The 13,931-nt window shown below is 39.0% G+C and overlaps 1 protein-coding gene across 2 annotated transcripts in view; it reads right to left on the reverse strand.

The window, feature by feature from the left end:
• LOC150098729 (complement factor H-like) overlaps positions 1–13,931 on the reverse strand; it is a 601,741-nt gene that overhangs the window by 513,443 nt on the left and 74,367 nt on the right. The window lies entirely within an intron of this gene.

Below are 13,931 nucleotides of genomic sequence, written 5' to 3' on the forward strand. Positions count from 1 at the left end.
TGGGAGCCAGGCCCAAGTGGAGATGGAGATACTAGGCAGAAGCATTAGCAAAGTCATCTCTACCTATAGGAGTTGCCAAATGGTGTGCCACCTTTTTAATAAATTACTCTGGATTTAACATTAGACATATCCGCTAGGAGATGTATCTCCACTTGAGCCTGGCTCCCACTGAAGAGACCTCAATAAAGGTCGAAACTAGTCTGGGTAGTGGCCCTTCCTTTAATGCATAACATTAGACATATCCGCTAGGAGATGTGTTTTGCATTATGGGAGATACTGAGACAGGAGTGATGGTATCTTGCTCCACCTTTGCAAGGAGTTCCCCAGTGTTGTACCACCTTACCCCAGTTCTGAAAATACTTTCAGGCGCAAACTTTGTTTGCTCACACTTGGATAAAGGATTAAACTAAATTTATTATGCTAGAGAGATAAGTTATCTATCAAGATTGACAGGTCTACGGAATGTTTTTCATGAGGAGATACTGAAGGTCTGTGGGGTTACCAAGGCTAGTTGACAGGGAAAAAAAAAAGAGAGAGATGATAGAAACATATAAGTTATTAACACGTTCGCTGCCAACTACGAATATACTCAGTTTGTATATGAGCATCACAAGCCAACTACGAATATACTCATATGACACTTACCACCGGCAACAAGATTACCCATACTGACCTTGAAGAAGTGCAAATGCTTGGCGTAACAAACTATGCCCGAGTAGCGTGGCAACGAACGTGTTAAAGAGATTTTATAGAACTGACTTGGAACACTATTTTTTAGTATATGGTAGGAAAGGAGAGAACAAAGGATTACCCCTGGAAATTGTGTACAAATGTGGTTAGGAAGGAATAAATTTTTTGCATGGAGGATGGTGAATAGGTGGAGTGGGATACCATGAGTGCTTTGCCAGTGTATGAATTCCAGGAGAAATATTACTGTTATTATCTGAAGACTGCCATGGAGTTAAAGACTTGTTGCAGGAGTTTCCTTTATCATATATACAGCTCATCATACTGTGCCTTAAATACATTCAAATTCTCTGCAGCCACCACACTCTCAAGCAATGAATGCATTCTAATTATTCACATCTCTCCATGCAAAAAACCTTGTTATTATTATTATTATTATTATTCAGATCTCCATGGAGTCAAAAGACTCATCATGGGAGGTCCTTCTTAAGAACATAAAGTCTGTCAAGACTCATCGAGGGGAGGTCCCCCCTAAGAAACACAAAGTCTATCATACCACTCCTTAAACTCATTGACCGTTCTTGCTTTCACCACTCCATCAGGCAATGCATTCCACGGTTCAACCACCCTCCATGCAAAGAAACCACTCCTCACCCTCTTGCTCACAGTTTCCTTTCATACCTTACAGAAATGGCTCCTTGTCATGGCTCCTTCCCACTGTTCAACCAAGTAAAAGAACTCCCCAGTGTCAACCCTGTAACCATCTCTCAACAGTTTAAAAGTTTCAATCATATCACCTCTCCTTCTTCTATCCACCAAACTCTGCAGTCCACACTCCCTCAGCCGATCCTCATAATTAACATTGTACAGTCCTGACACCATCTTTGTTATCCGACTTTGTACCCTTTCCACAGTTAATTTATCCCCATCAAATCCTGGGGACCAGATCTGAGAACAATAGTCTAAGTGTGGTCTGATCAGAGTCTTATACAATGGAATGATAACCATTTTATCTCTGCAGGTCAGTGTCCTTCTCATTATTGCAGCAATCCTCTGTGTTACCTTCACTACTTTTGCAATATGTCCGCTAAATTTCAGGTTTCTATCAATCATCAACCACAGATCTCTTGTCTCCCCCTACTTCCTCCAGTTTAACTCCTCCCATAAAGTATGCAGCATCCCATCGATGTTTCCCAAACCTCAAGAACTTACATTTTGCTGCATTAAACTGATAACCCCATTCATTTGCCCATCTATCTAACTTATTCAAATCATCTTGCAAGGCTACCACATCTGCACTATTACTAATATCCTTCCCAGCTTCGCATCATCCGCAAACAACTGAATATCCCCTTGCAATCCACTGGCAATGTCATTGATATAAAGGTTAATCTCACTCATTTTCTCACAACCTCTTTACACAGTTTCCAGAGATGACCTTTTCTTTTCCCCCATCACCTACTATTTTAGGGAAACACATTAATCCCACAAGAATCCCTTATTACCTATTACATTTCTATCATATTACCCCCCCCCTCTTCTTCCTATCTGTTAGACTTTGTAAATTGGATCTTCTCAATCTTTCTTCATACTCAACATTTTAGAGACCAGAAACTACTCTTAGTCAATTGCCTATGGACCCTTTCCAATATCTTTTCATCCTTTTGAAAAGCAGGTCAACAAATCTGTGCACAGTAGTCCATATGTGGCCTAATCAAGCTCTTATACAATGGAACCAAAATCTCATTACTTCTACGAGTCAGTGTCCTCTGCATCATTAACAGAATTTGTTGTGTTGTCCTCACAATTTTGGCAATGCGTCCTCTAAATTTTAGATCCTTATCACCATAACCTCAATATCTCTTATTTCCTTCACCTTCAACAATATATCTCCACCAAGCATAAATTCTAACACTTTAACCAGAACACCTGACACATAGATTTGTCTATAATTAGATGCTTGAGTTCTATCACCTTCCTTATGAAGTGGTACAATCTTGCCATCCTTCACTCCTTGGGAACTTGACCCAGTGTAAGACTAATATAAAACAAATATTGCAGATGTAAACTCTTGCTGGCAAATTTGTTCAAAATGCATGGTGATATATCATCAAGTCCCACAGCCTCATTTACATCAAATTTGCTCAACTCCCCATATACCTCTTGCTCACTCACAGTAAGTCCCTTCTCCTCATTCACTGCTCTCAAACACTCTATGAAGTCACATTCAAAAGGATGAAAGACCTTTATGAACTGATCAATCAATATCTCAACTATATCCTCTGCAGCAGTTATCCTTATACTATTTCCTTCTATCAACAGCATGCTATCATAAACATTCCTTTTTTTTTTTTTGCTGGCTACATAAGTAAAGAACAGCTCGTTTTTTTTTTTTTTTGGTTTCATTAATTAACTGCTGCTTGTATTGCACTTTTCCTACCATTACCAAGTGAGTCATTCTTCTTGCCTGTTCTTTTCACTCCACATGTAACATTTACTCCAAAATATTACTACTCATCTTATGTTGCCTCCATAATGCCTTCTTTCTCTGAATTGCATGCTTAATCTCTTCATTCATCCATTGCCCACCTACCTTATTTAATTTTCTGACCCTTAGAATACATTTAGACATTGCTTCTACTAGACAATTCTTGAACAGTACAAGTAGCATTGATCTTCTTTCCACTTCTTTCAATGCTACAGCTTCAAGCTGTTGCCTGAGCTTCTTATAATCACCAGCCTTGTAGTTCCACATATACCATTTTCTCACAGAAGTTCTTGCATGGCTGGCAACCACCCAGGTAATCACTTTGTGGTCACTCTCACTAACTGGAGGGAGATTTGACACCTTATTTATAATAACATCCATTGATGAGATGATCATATCTAAGACCCTCAATCCTCATGTTGTGCCTTCTGTTACATAATGCCTGAGGTAGTTGTCTCTCAAAAACTAAAGAAATTCATTTTCTTTATTTCGGGCTGCTATCTCGTCATCCTGATATTGCCATAATAATCACCGTTTCCCTATTTGCCTATATATTTCATGGTCTCCCTATTGCTCACATTACCAGGTCTATAGCAACATCCAACAAAGTATTTCATTCCATTCCCCTCTATCTCACGTCATACTGTCTGTAAACCAGTGCCACTATTTTTCACTTGCATCTCTACCTTGTATGGACATAACTCTTTGTTTATCATCAATAACACTCCACCTCCCTTATTATCCTTTTTCTCTTCACAAAAAACACCATATCCTTACATCTCTATTCTTGTCAGGATGTGTCATCCTCATCCAGCCTTCTCATAATTATTGCTCTCTACCTCATCTCATCACTGTCATACCTGTGCAACACAATGACTACCTTTCCTATCACACTGTTATCTTTTATCCTTCTCAACAACCTCCTGATATCCAATCTTACATTCTTCTTGTTCCTAGTTAAGTTATTTGTTGCTATTACACTACCACCTCTTTTGCTTGCTTACTCTTCATATCCAATGTCTCAATCATTGTATTTATTTTACCTCCTGAACAACAAATTTTGTGCATCTTCTTGTTTAACACATTTCTAATAATCAATTCCTGATATACCACCACTTGTGAGTCTTTTGTCACCTCTTTCATATACTAACATCATTCATCTCTGCCTTCTCCATTCTTCCATACATATCTACAATTCTCTTCATTTCACTCCACATCTGCTCTTGCCTCATCTTCACCAACTTAGCTTACAAATTTGTGTTATTTTTCACTTTCATTCACTCTTGCTATCTTATTGTCAGTCAAACAAGGATGGATTCATCCTTGTTTGACTGACTTGTTCACCATCAACCCAGCTTGCCACCTTAGCATTAACTGCACTCTGTTTTTCAACATCATTATTGCACATCATTATCATCAATCAAACTCTTTTTCTTGATAGTACTTCCACATGCTTCCTGAACATTTGCACAATCTTCCTGAATTACCATTTCAGTTATGTCACCATATTCCCTGAACATATTTAGATAAGCCTTGTGGTCCATCAAAGTATCACACTTCCCACATACTCACACTTGCTGCTGTCTCTTATATAATAGGTATAATATAAGAGATATGATGAGTAGCATGTGATACAAGAGAAATATTAGTTAGTACAGGCTTCCCACAATGGGTATTTGACTCCATGGAAATACTAGAGAAAGAGTGGGGAATGCTAATTCAATGTTGGGAAATGTAATGTTTTAAAATTTGGGAAACAAAGATGGGATATAAAATTTATGCTTGTTGGGGATATATTGTTGGAGGTGGAGGAAATAAGAGATCTGGGGGGGGGGGGGTGATGGTAGATAAGGATCTAAAATTTAGAGGACACAATGCCAAAATTGTCAACACAACAAATTCTAGCAATTATATATTTGGTTTAATCCTTTATCCAAGTGTAAGCAAACAAAGTTTGCACCTGAAGTATTTTAGGACTAGGGCAACTCGTGGTAAAGGTGGTATAAGTTCTGATCATTTGCCTTAGTATCCCATAATGCAAATCACATATCATTATGAAAAGGGTTACCACCAGACCAGTTTTGACCTTTATTGAGGTCTTGTCAGTGGGAACCAGACCCAGAGGTGGTGATACCAAGGTGGAAGTAATGCAGAAGTCATATCACCATATACCAGTTGCCAAAAGGTGTCAATATTTTATTATTAAAATTCTCTGGATTAGAGATATATCTGACTCCCGCTGACGAGACCTCAATAAAGGTCGAAACTGGTCTGGGTGGCGAGCCTTTCCATAATGCATAGCAGTATACATACCCATAAGGATATGTACTTTGCATTATGGGATACTAAGGCAAGTGATCAGAACTTATACCACCTTTACCATGAGTTGCCCCAGTCCTGAAAATACTTCAGGCGCAAACGCTTACACTTGGATAAAGGATTAAACCAAATATATAATTGGTAGCACAGCCAAGTGAAAAAACTTCCATCAACTATCTCTAATCCAGAGAATTTTAATAATAAGGTGTTGACACCTTTTGGCAACTGGCATGTGCTATATACTGCTATACATTATGAAACCCTTTTCATAATGTATAGCAGTATACCCATAAGGATATGTGCTTTGCATTATGGGATACTAAGGCAAGTAATCAGAACTTATACTTCCTTTACCATGAGTTACCCCAGTGTCCTGAAAATAGTTCTGGCACAAACTTTGTTTGCTTATACTTCAGACAGCTGTATAAAACAAACGATTTGATAGAATGACTTGCAATTTCACATGGATACTTATGACAGATGTATCAACTTAGAAAAAAAAATCTTGCTGATAATGTTGCCATGTATGGTCGAGGCCGAAAAGTTTTCAGACCACCCTCATATATGCATCATCCTTGTCCAAGACATCTGTCACCTTGTTATAGTACACATCACATACATTTGAATGAGCAGAATGCATTTGAGAGATGGTTGTGAGTGCTTTGTCTGTGAATGAATTTAAGGAGAAGTATGATAGGCACTGTGCAAATAATGATTAGTGTGTCAATGTAGGATCATCTGCAATGAGTCTTCTACCTCCATGGAGATACCATAATAATAATAATAGTAAGTAAGTTGGTAAAACATTATCTCTCTTTAACAAACTCATGCTGACAACCATAGAGAATACCACTGTATTAACCCATTTCTGTATTCTAGTTCTCACCAATCTCTCCAGTACATTAACCACAACTCTGGATATACAGATTGGCTTATAATTTTTAGCCACAGCCTTATCACCACCTTATACAGTGGAACAATTTTACCTTCTTTCCACCCTTTTGGAACCTGTGCTGTTATAAGACTTATTAAATAGGCAATGCCAATGCTACTGCCAATTCCCTGGAACAGTCCCTTAAGACACGTAATGATATGTCATGAAATCCTATTGCCTTATTGATATGAAGCTTATTTATATCTTCATATACCTCCTGCTCACTCATAATTAAGTAATTCTCTCCTATGTCTTTTTCACTTGAGTTTGTCATGATTTCACCCTGATAAGGATGATATGCCCTTATAAATTGTTCACTGAATATCTCAATGATGTCTTCTACAGCAGTTACCATTCAACAATTTTCATCCATTAACATCATAATTATTCTTCCTTCTACTTGCCACATATCTGAAAAACTCCCTAATTTGCTAATTTCTGCTCATACAGTAGTTTTGCTGTTCTAACCAACTGAGTCACCTTCCACCTGCTATTTATATTCCTCATGGAATTGAGTGTTTTTATTATTCATCTTATGCTGCCTCTACAGTATCTTCTTCTTCCAAATTTCAGGCTTAATCCCTTTATTCATCCATTTGATACCTACTTTATCAGTCTTTTGACCTTCAGAATGCATTCACATATCGATGTCGTTAAACATCTTTTGGTCAGTTCCCACACAGCATTTTTCTCCCTCCTGCTTAACGCCACATTCCATGCTAAAAGCTCCAATCCACCTCCTAAGCTTCTCATAATCACCAGCCCTTTAATTCCACATATACAGAGTACGTCAACAAAAATGTATACACACTTTAACAGATGCCATCTATGGACTTTTTTCGAAGTTGAATCGAATTACGGTAGCAATGTGTAGTATGATGTTCTCTCAAAAGATGTGTTACTCACATGAATACTAGAATCAACACGTGACTAGTAGGACAATCAAACAAAATGGCCAAGGCATAATTGTTGCTCGAGGAACACAAGACCATTTTAAAGAGGTATTTCAAATTTGAGAATGTTGTTGAAGTTCTATGACAATGGAGGATGAGTTTGCAACACAACCACCAACACTCCTGACAACTTCATGTATTCGTAATAAGTTTGAGACCTATGGTACCGTGTGTGATGTGCACAAGGGAAGATCCGGGAAGCCTTGCACAACAACGTCCTGCTTCCTCAGCTATGGTGTTAAAACAGTTTACACGCGTGCCACAGAAGTCTACCACACAATGTGTATGTGAGACAGGAGTTAGCAGTACAAGCATATGGCGCATTCTTAAAGCAGCTAAATGGAAAGTTTACATCCCAAGATTACTACATACAATGAATGAAGATGATCCTGATCGAAGAATGCAGTATTGTGAGTGGTTTCAACAAATGGTAGATGAGGATGAGGAGTTTGTGAGGAAGATGGTTTGGTCTGATGAAGCACAATTTAAGCTTAATGGAACAATAAATAGGCATAATTGTGTTTACTGGGCTTAAGAAAATCCGGGCGTTCATGTGGACAAGGCAGTCAATTTACTGGGGCTCAATGTCTGGTGTGGGGTTTAATAGGACCATTCTTCTTTGAAGGTACAGTTACTGGTCAAGTGTACCTAGACTTCATGCACATCCATTTTACCTCCATTCATGCACTTTATGGGAATGATCAATTTCTCTTCCAACAAGATAGTGCACCACCAAACTACCAAAGAGATGTGAGAGCTTACCTCGATGAGAGTTTGCAGAGACAATGGATAGGCCGAAGAGGTGCAGTTGAGTTCTCCCAATGTTCTCATGATTTAACATCCTTGGACTTCTACTATGGGGGACTCTAAATTCCCTATAGGTAGATGTAGTGTATCATAGAAAACCAGCTACACTGGTTGCCCTTCAGAAAGAAATTGAAACGGCATGCACAGCAATCCAACTGGACACTTTGGTCAATGTTGCCCAAGCAGTAGTTCGCCATAATAATAAGTGTCTGGAAGCTAATGGTAACCACTTTGAGCACCTCATGTAATTGTAGAAGTCAAAGGTAACTTGTATTCATCTCCCTTGATATCTGTATAAATTTAATATTACAATTTTTATACAGGTTTTTCTTTTGCTGAAGCATGTGTTCATTTTTTGACGGACTCTGTATCCCTTCCCCACAGAAGTCCTCATATGGCTAGCCACAATCTAGGTGATCCTTTCATGATCACTCTCACCAACTGGAGAGAATTGAAAACCTCACTCACAATCACATTCTCTGATGAAATGATCAGATCTCTCAATCCTTGCTTACCATTCTTTACATACTGCCTGAGATAGTTGCCTTTCAAGAACTCAAGAAATTCATTTTCCTTATTCCCAAATGCGATCTCCTCATTCCAATCTATACTACCATAAATAACATGACCAAAATATTCACCCATCCTTTGTTCACTAACTGAAGTTACTTATACATTTCTTCATCACCACTCTCCACTTTCCTTGGCCTATAGCAGCATCTGATCAAATATCTCTTCCTGTCAACCTCTACTTCAGATCACAGTGACTCAAAATCACTATCACTATTTACATCTTGCATCTCCACTTTGTGTAGACATAATTCGGATGCTATCATCAGCAGCACTCCTTTCTTGTCCTTTCTATCCTCTCTAAGTTATTAATGTAAACTAATGAAAGTGTACACTGTACACTTTCATTTCTATTCCCATCAGTATATCATCTTCATTCAACCATATTTCATTTATGAATAATCCTCTCTCTCCTCATCTTTTGCTTCGCCTCTTACTTCCTCTGCTCTCTTGCTCACATCACTCATTGTTCCTCCTTGCAGCAATTGCCTCTCTGATGACTTACACCAAATCCATTTGAATTCTACTAAAGGACTGTCAATGTACAATCAAGTCATCCCCACCTTCCAGCAATATAGCCTGTTTCCACAAACGGAGCTCTGGAAAATCTGGCAGGCATTACTGCCAAAAAACTATACCTTCCCTAGTTGGAAGAAATGCCAACTAGACCTCAAGGTGGTAGATGTCTTTCATCGCACAAAATCATCATCACCTTGCATATTAGAGACCTGAAGTGGCTGCAGCCATGTTTGGTTGCTAGAGCAAGGGTTCCGGTTTCTGTCCCTCCCCTATTCAAAGGTACAGCAGTAAAATGGTTCCAAAAGCTGACCACTGGATAGTACACAGGACCAAACCAGTGTTATAAATGTTGTTTCCTGTTCTTCATTATTGTTATGATCTAAGATGTCATTATTTAGGTTGGGGACATTACTTTCTGATTCTCCTTTATATACTCTATTGGTACTCAAACTACCTGTCAATTCTGTGGCAGTCACTTAGATTGCTCACATGTGCGAATTTGATAAACAAAGAAACTGCCCCTGGATAGAGCCAATTCCCTTATTTGAAAATCTGGAGCTGTCTCCTCATTGGGTTCTGGAAAATTTGTTTGTTAGTGCTGCACCATCCAGAACCCTTAGATTAGAAAAAGCTTCTTAATCAAGGAGTGAACTCTCAGAGTGACACACGGTTATACAATCTATATAATAACAGTTACCAAGTTAACTAAATCCCTTATTTTAAATTCTCATTGCAGTCGTGGTCTTCTCCAATTAGCTAGTTCCGCTCAGGTTCTACTTGATGAGTGGTGCATTGGATTCATTCATCAGGCAATTTGTTAGGTAAAAGAAAACGGGTTTATTCATCAAACTATCACAATACAAATTTACAAGACTTGCCATATAACTAAAGTAAATCTTTCTTCTAAGTTAACAGACTTAACTATACAAAACTTCAGAATTCCTAGTTGAATTCTACCATGAGACAGTATTAATCATGAATCAATTCACTGATCTCTAACAATCAGATCTACAATTTCTCTCAATGTTTAACTTATCAAACTTCAAGCATTACTAAACTATAACATACTACATACAAATTAACACCACACTATATCAGAATTCAGTCTCAGAGATAAAACATTTTTGTATCAGGCTAAGCTCTAAAGTCCTGTTTCATATCTTATATAGGTTCCACTAATGAGTATTTTTGCACATTATTACACACAAAGTTTTTTGACACACACAAAGGAAACTAATAGATTCGTACGTTACCGGGACCTTCGGACTTTGTTGGGTCTATCTCTCGATCCTTACAATTCTTTCCACAGATCATTCCTTCTTCTTCTTCACAGTTGTGTTTTTCAATGGGCCAGCCTGGAACTCACAATCATGAATTATCCTCTCTGATGTAGATGAGAACAGCTCTGCTTAAGTTGGTCCACATGGTCTAGCATGACGATCAGCTTGCACTGATTCTCCCGCTTTACTGACGAAATGCCCACACTTAGTTTGCTACTCGGCCACATAACTGCTTCTAGACATCGTTCTGTTGACCGCTCTCATGTATTCATCTCAGGGAATTACTCGAGCTTGGCCCCTCGAGTGACCTATGCCAAAGTTGAGAGAGAAGAAAAAAGCCTACCAGAGAGCAAGCTAGCAGCATCGAGCTTTTTATATCGTACCTTGAGCCGCGCTCCTACACTGTCATATCTTTCTGCTCGGCACTACTCCTTTGCACATGGTTCCGGTCCTTCTCCTCGCATCTCCTGGGAAACTCCTGCGCACAACTTACTCCATACGTATGTGACTGTCGTGGGGCATGTTACTAATCCGAGTGTCTCGTTTGCGAACTTTGAACTCACGTTTACATACTAACATAATTCTTATCAAATTTTCTTCATTGTTAAATTTACAGGAACAGGTAATATTTTCTTACATAGAATAGTCCAATACAAAAAGCGTTTATTTAAAATTTTTCAAGCAATTAATATCTCTACTTATATACAAGTATTTTTCTCGGTGTTCTGATGCTTGTAAAATCCTGAATGAGATATTTCACAACGAAATCTCTTCATTCAAGATTTAACACCAGTGAGTAATGAATCTGGAGGCATCTTGATCAGCCAGCATCAAATCTTGCAGCCACATATTTTTCCAGTTCATGACTGGAGGGAGACCAGATACTGTGGCTGCAGGGGGAAACTGTCGAAGGCCACGAATGAACAGGAGACTGAGTTCCCTCTCTGTGTGTGCAGTATGTTTGCAAGTCTGTCATCTCTCAATACATACCACACTTTCTCTTTATCTCTATGAAATATAATGGACCACAACTGAAAGAAATGCAATTTAACTGCAGGTCACAAAAATTTTCTCATATAATATAGTCCAAAAAAAACTTATAAAAAAAAATTTTTTTTTAAATTCCAACCAAAAGAATCATAAAAAAACAACAGAAATCCAATCAAACAACCCACCACCATGCATTTTCCTCTTCCCAACTTATACTGCTGTAGTTAAAATCTCCCATAACAATCATTCTTCTTGCACTTCCCAAGTTCAACTGCCTAAACATCTCCTGCTCCCACCCTCTGTGCTCCTTGGCTTGTAGCAACATCCCAATAAATATCCTGTCTTGCCCACCTCTCCTCACACCATAATGCTTTCAAAACCATTAGTATCACTGCCTTCCAAAGCCTCCACTCTTAGAGGACAAAGTCATCACTTATCATAAGCAGTACTCCACTACTGTGTTTTCCTTCCTATCCTGCCGAAAAATGCTGTGCCTTGCTACTTCTATTCCTGTTATTATATCATCTTCCATTAACCATGTCTCAGAGATAACAATAATCTTTGGTCAGGCTGATGAAATCAATGCCATCAATTTATCTCCTTTATTTCGGATACTCCTGACATTAGTATTGACTGATTTTCCCTTTCAGTCGTTTCTGACAGTAGATAACTTTTTTTCTGGGTGAAAAAAAAGCCCTACCTCTGTATGAGACCGGCTAACTCAATTTGGTCGAAAGAGACCAGATAAAGGTTCCTCACATCACTGATGGGAATCGAACCCAGGTCTTTCTGACCAAAGGGCTTCGTCTATACTGACTGAGCTATGGAAGCTCTTGGCATCAGTATAAAGCATGAAAATATCACTGCTTCTATACCTATCATTATCCCCTCCAGACTCCATTGAACTCAGTGTTCCTAATGTCATCCACCTTCCCCAAAGCACCCATTCCCACAAAAATCCATCCCTGCTACCATCCACTCTGGGAATTCTAGTTTCCTTGATGCATCGACTCGTTCAGAAAACAGCAATCTCACCAGATGCATCCTTCCTCATTCAAATGCAAGCGATGATCTCTCGCATACAGCTCCTTTCTGTCCTCAAATGTCCTCCAAGCACCCACTTCCAATCTTCTCTTCTGACACATTCTGGCCATTATGCTATTTGTTATTACTGCTCTTCTGCTCAGCCTGTCATTATCATACCTGGATAACACACGCACGCACGCACACACTATCTTTCCTCTCTGCATTTTCTTTTGTACAACCTCAAGCATGAATCTCAGATCTCTTGCCACCTGATTTACACTGCCTCTCAAGTCATTCGTGCCCACCATCACAATTATCTCATCCAAGCTTTCACCCCACTTAATTGCTATACCCACACTTTCTATCGTTCCTCCAGGCAAACTCTCCTCTGGCATCCTATCTTGCACACCACAGATTATTGAGTCTCCATACATCATGGAGACTCAATAACTCTCTCTCACTCCTACTCTGATTCGCTTTATCGCATCTTTCATACTTCTCATCTCATTCCCTGTCTTCTACTGTTTCTATTCTCTCTCTCTTCTTCTATCATTCTCATAAATCTCTTTCATTCCCTGTTTTCTACTGTTTCTATTCTCTCCTCTTCTATCATTTGATATGCAGAAGAGGGGAGATATGATCAAGACATTCAAATTGCTAAAGGGTTTCTATAGGATTAATTCAGAGGATATTTTTGAGATCAGGACTGGTGGTGGGAGAACTAGGGGACACCTATGGAAGCTGGGCAAGAGTGTGGTTAGCAGGGGTGTAGAGCTGGGTTCTTTACTTTTAGAGTGGTAAATGAGTGGAATAAGCTGCCAGAGTCTGTTGTGGGTGCTATGACAGTGAGTGAGTTCAAGACAAGGTATGATAGATACTATGAGAATGTCGTATAGTTGTGTGGATATGATGTTTAGGGCCTCCCTCGATGAGTCGCCCGTAATAATAATAATAATAATAATAATAATAATACCATTCTTACCATTCTGTTCCTTGATTGCTCACCTGCATCCTTCACTCTCTCTCTCTCCTCTATCTCTTTTTCTCTGTATTCCCCTACTTACCTGCTTTGGGTAAGTAGGGGAATACAGAGAATATTCCAGAACCAGGGATAGAGTGAAGTCCTGTCCTGCTTCACTCTATCCCTGGTTCCAGCACTCCCTCGCATTCTTCTCATTCCCTCTCTCTCTCTCCGATTGTTTCCATTCTCTTCTCTTCTATCATTCCCATAAATTTCTCATTCCCTGTCTTCTACTGTTTCTATAATCTCCTCTTCTATCATTCTCATAACTCTCTCTCTGTCATTCCCTGTCTTCTACTGTTTCTATTCTCTCTCTTCTTCTATCATTCTTATAACT

This window comes from Typopeltis vanoorti, chromosome 15 (assembly GCF_054136105.1).
Source record: "Typopeltis vanoorti isolate ZY-2024b chromosome 15, IOZ_Tvanoo_1.0, whole genome shotgun sequence".
Classification (NCBI taxonomy): Eukaryota; Metazoa; Arthropoda; class Arachnida; order Uropygi; family Thelyphonidae; genus Typopeltis; species Typopeltis vanoorti.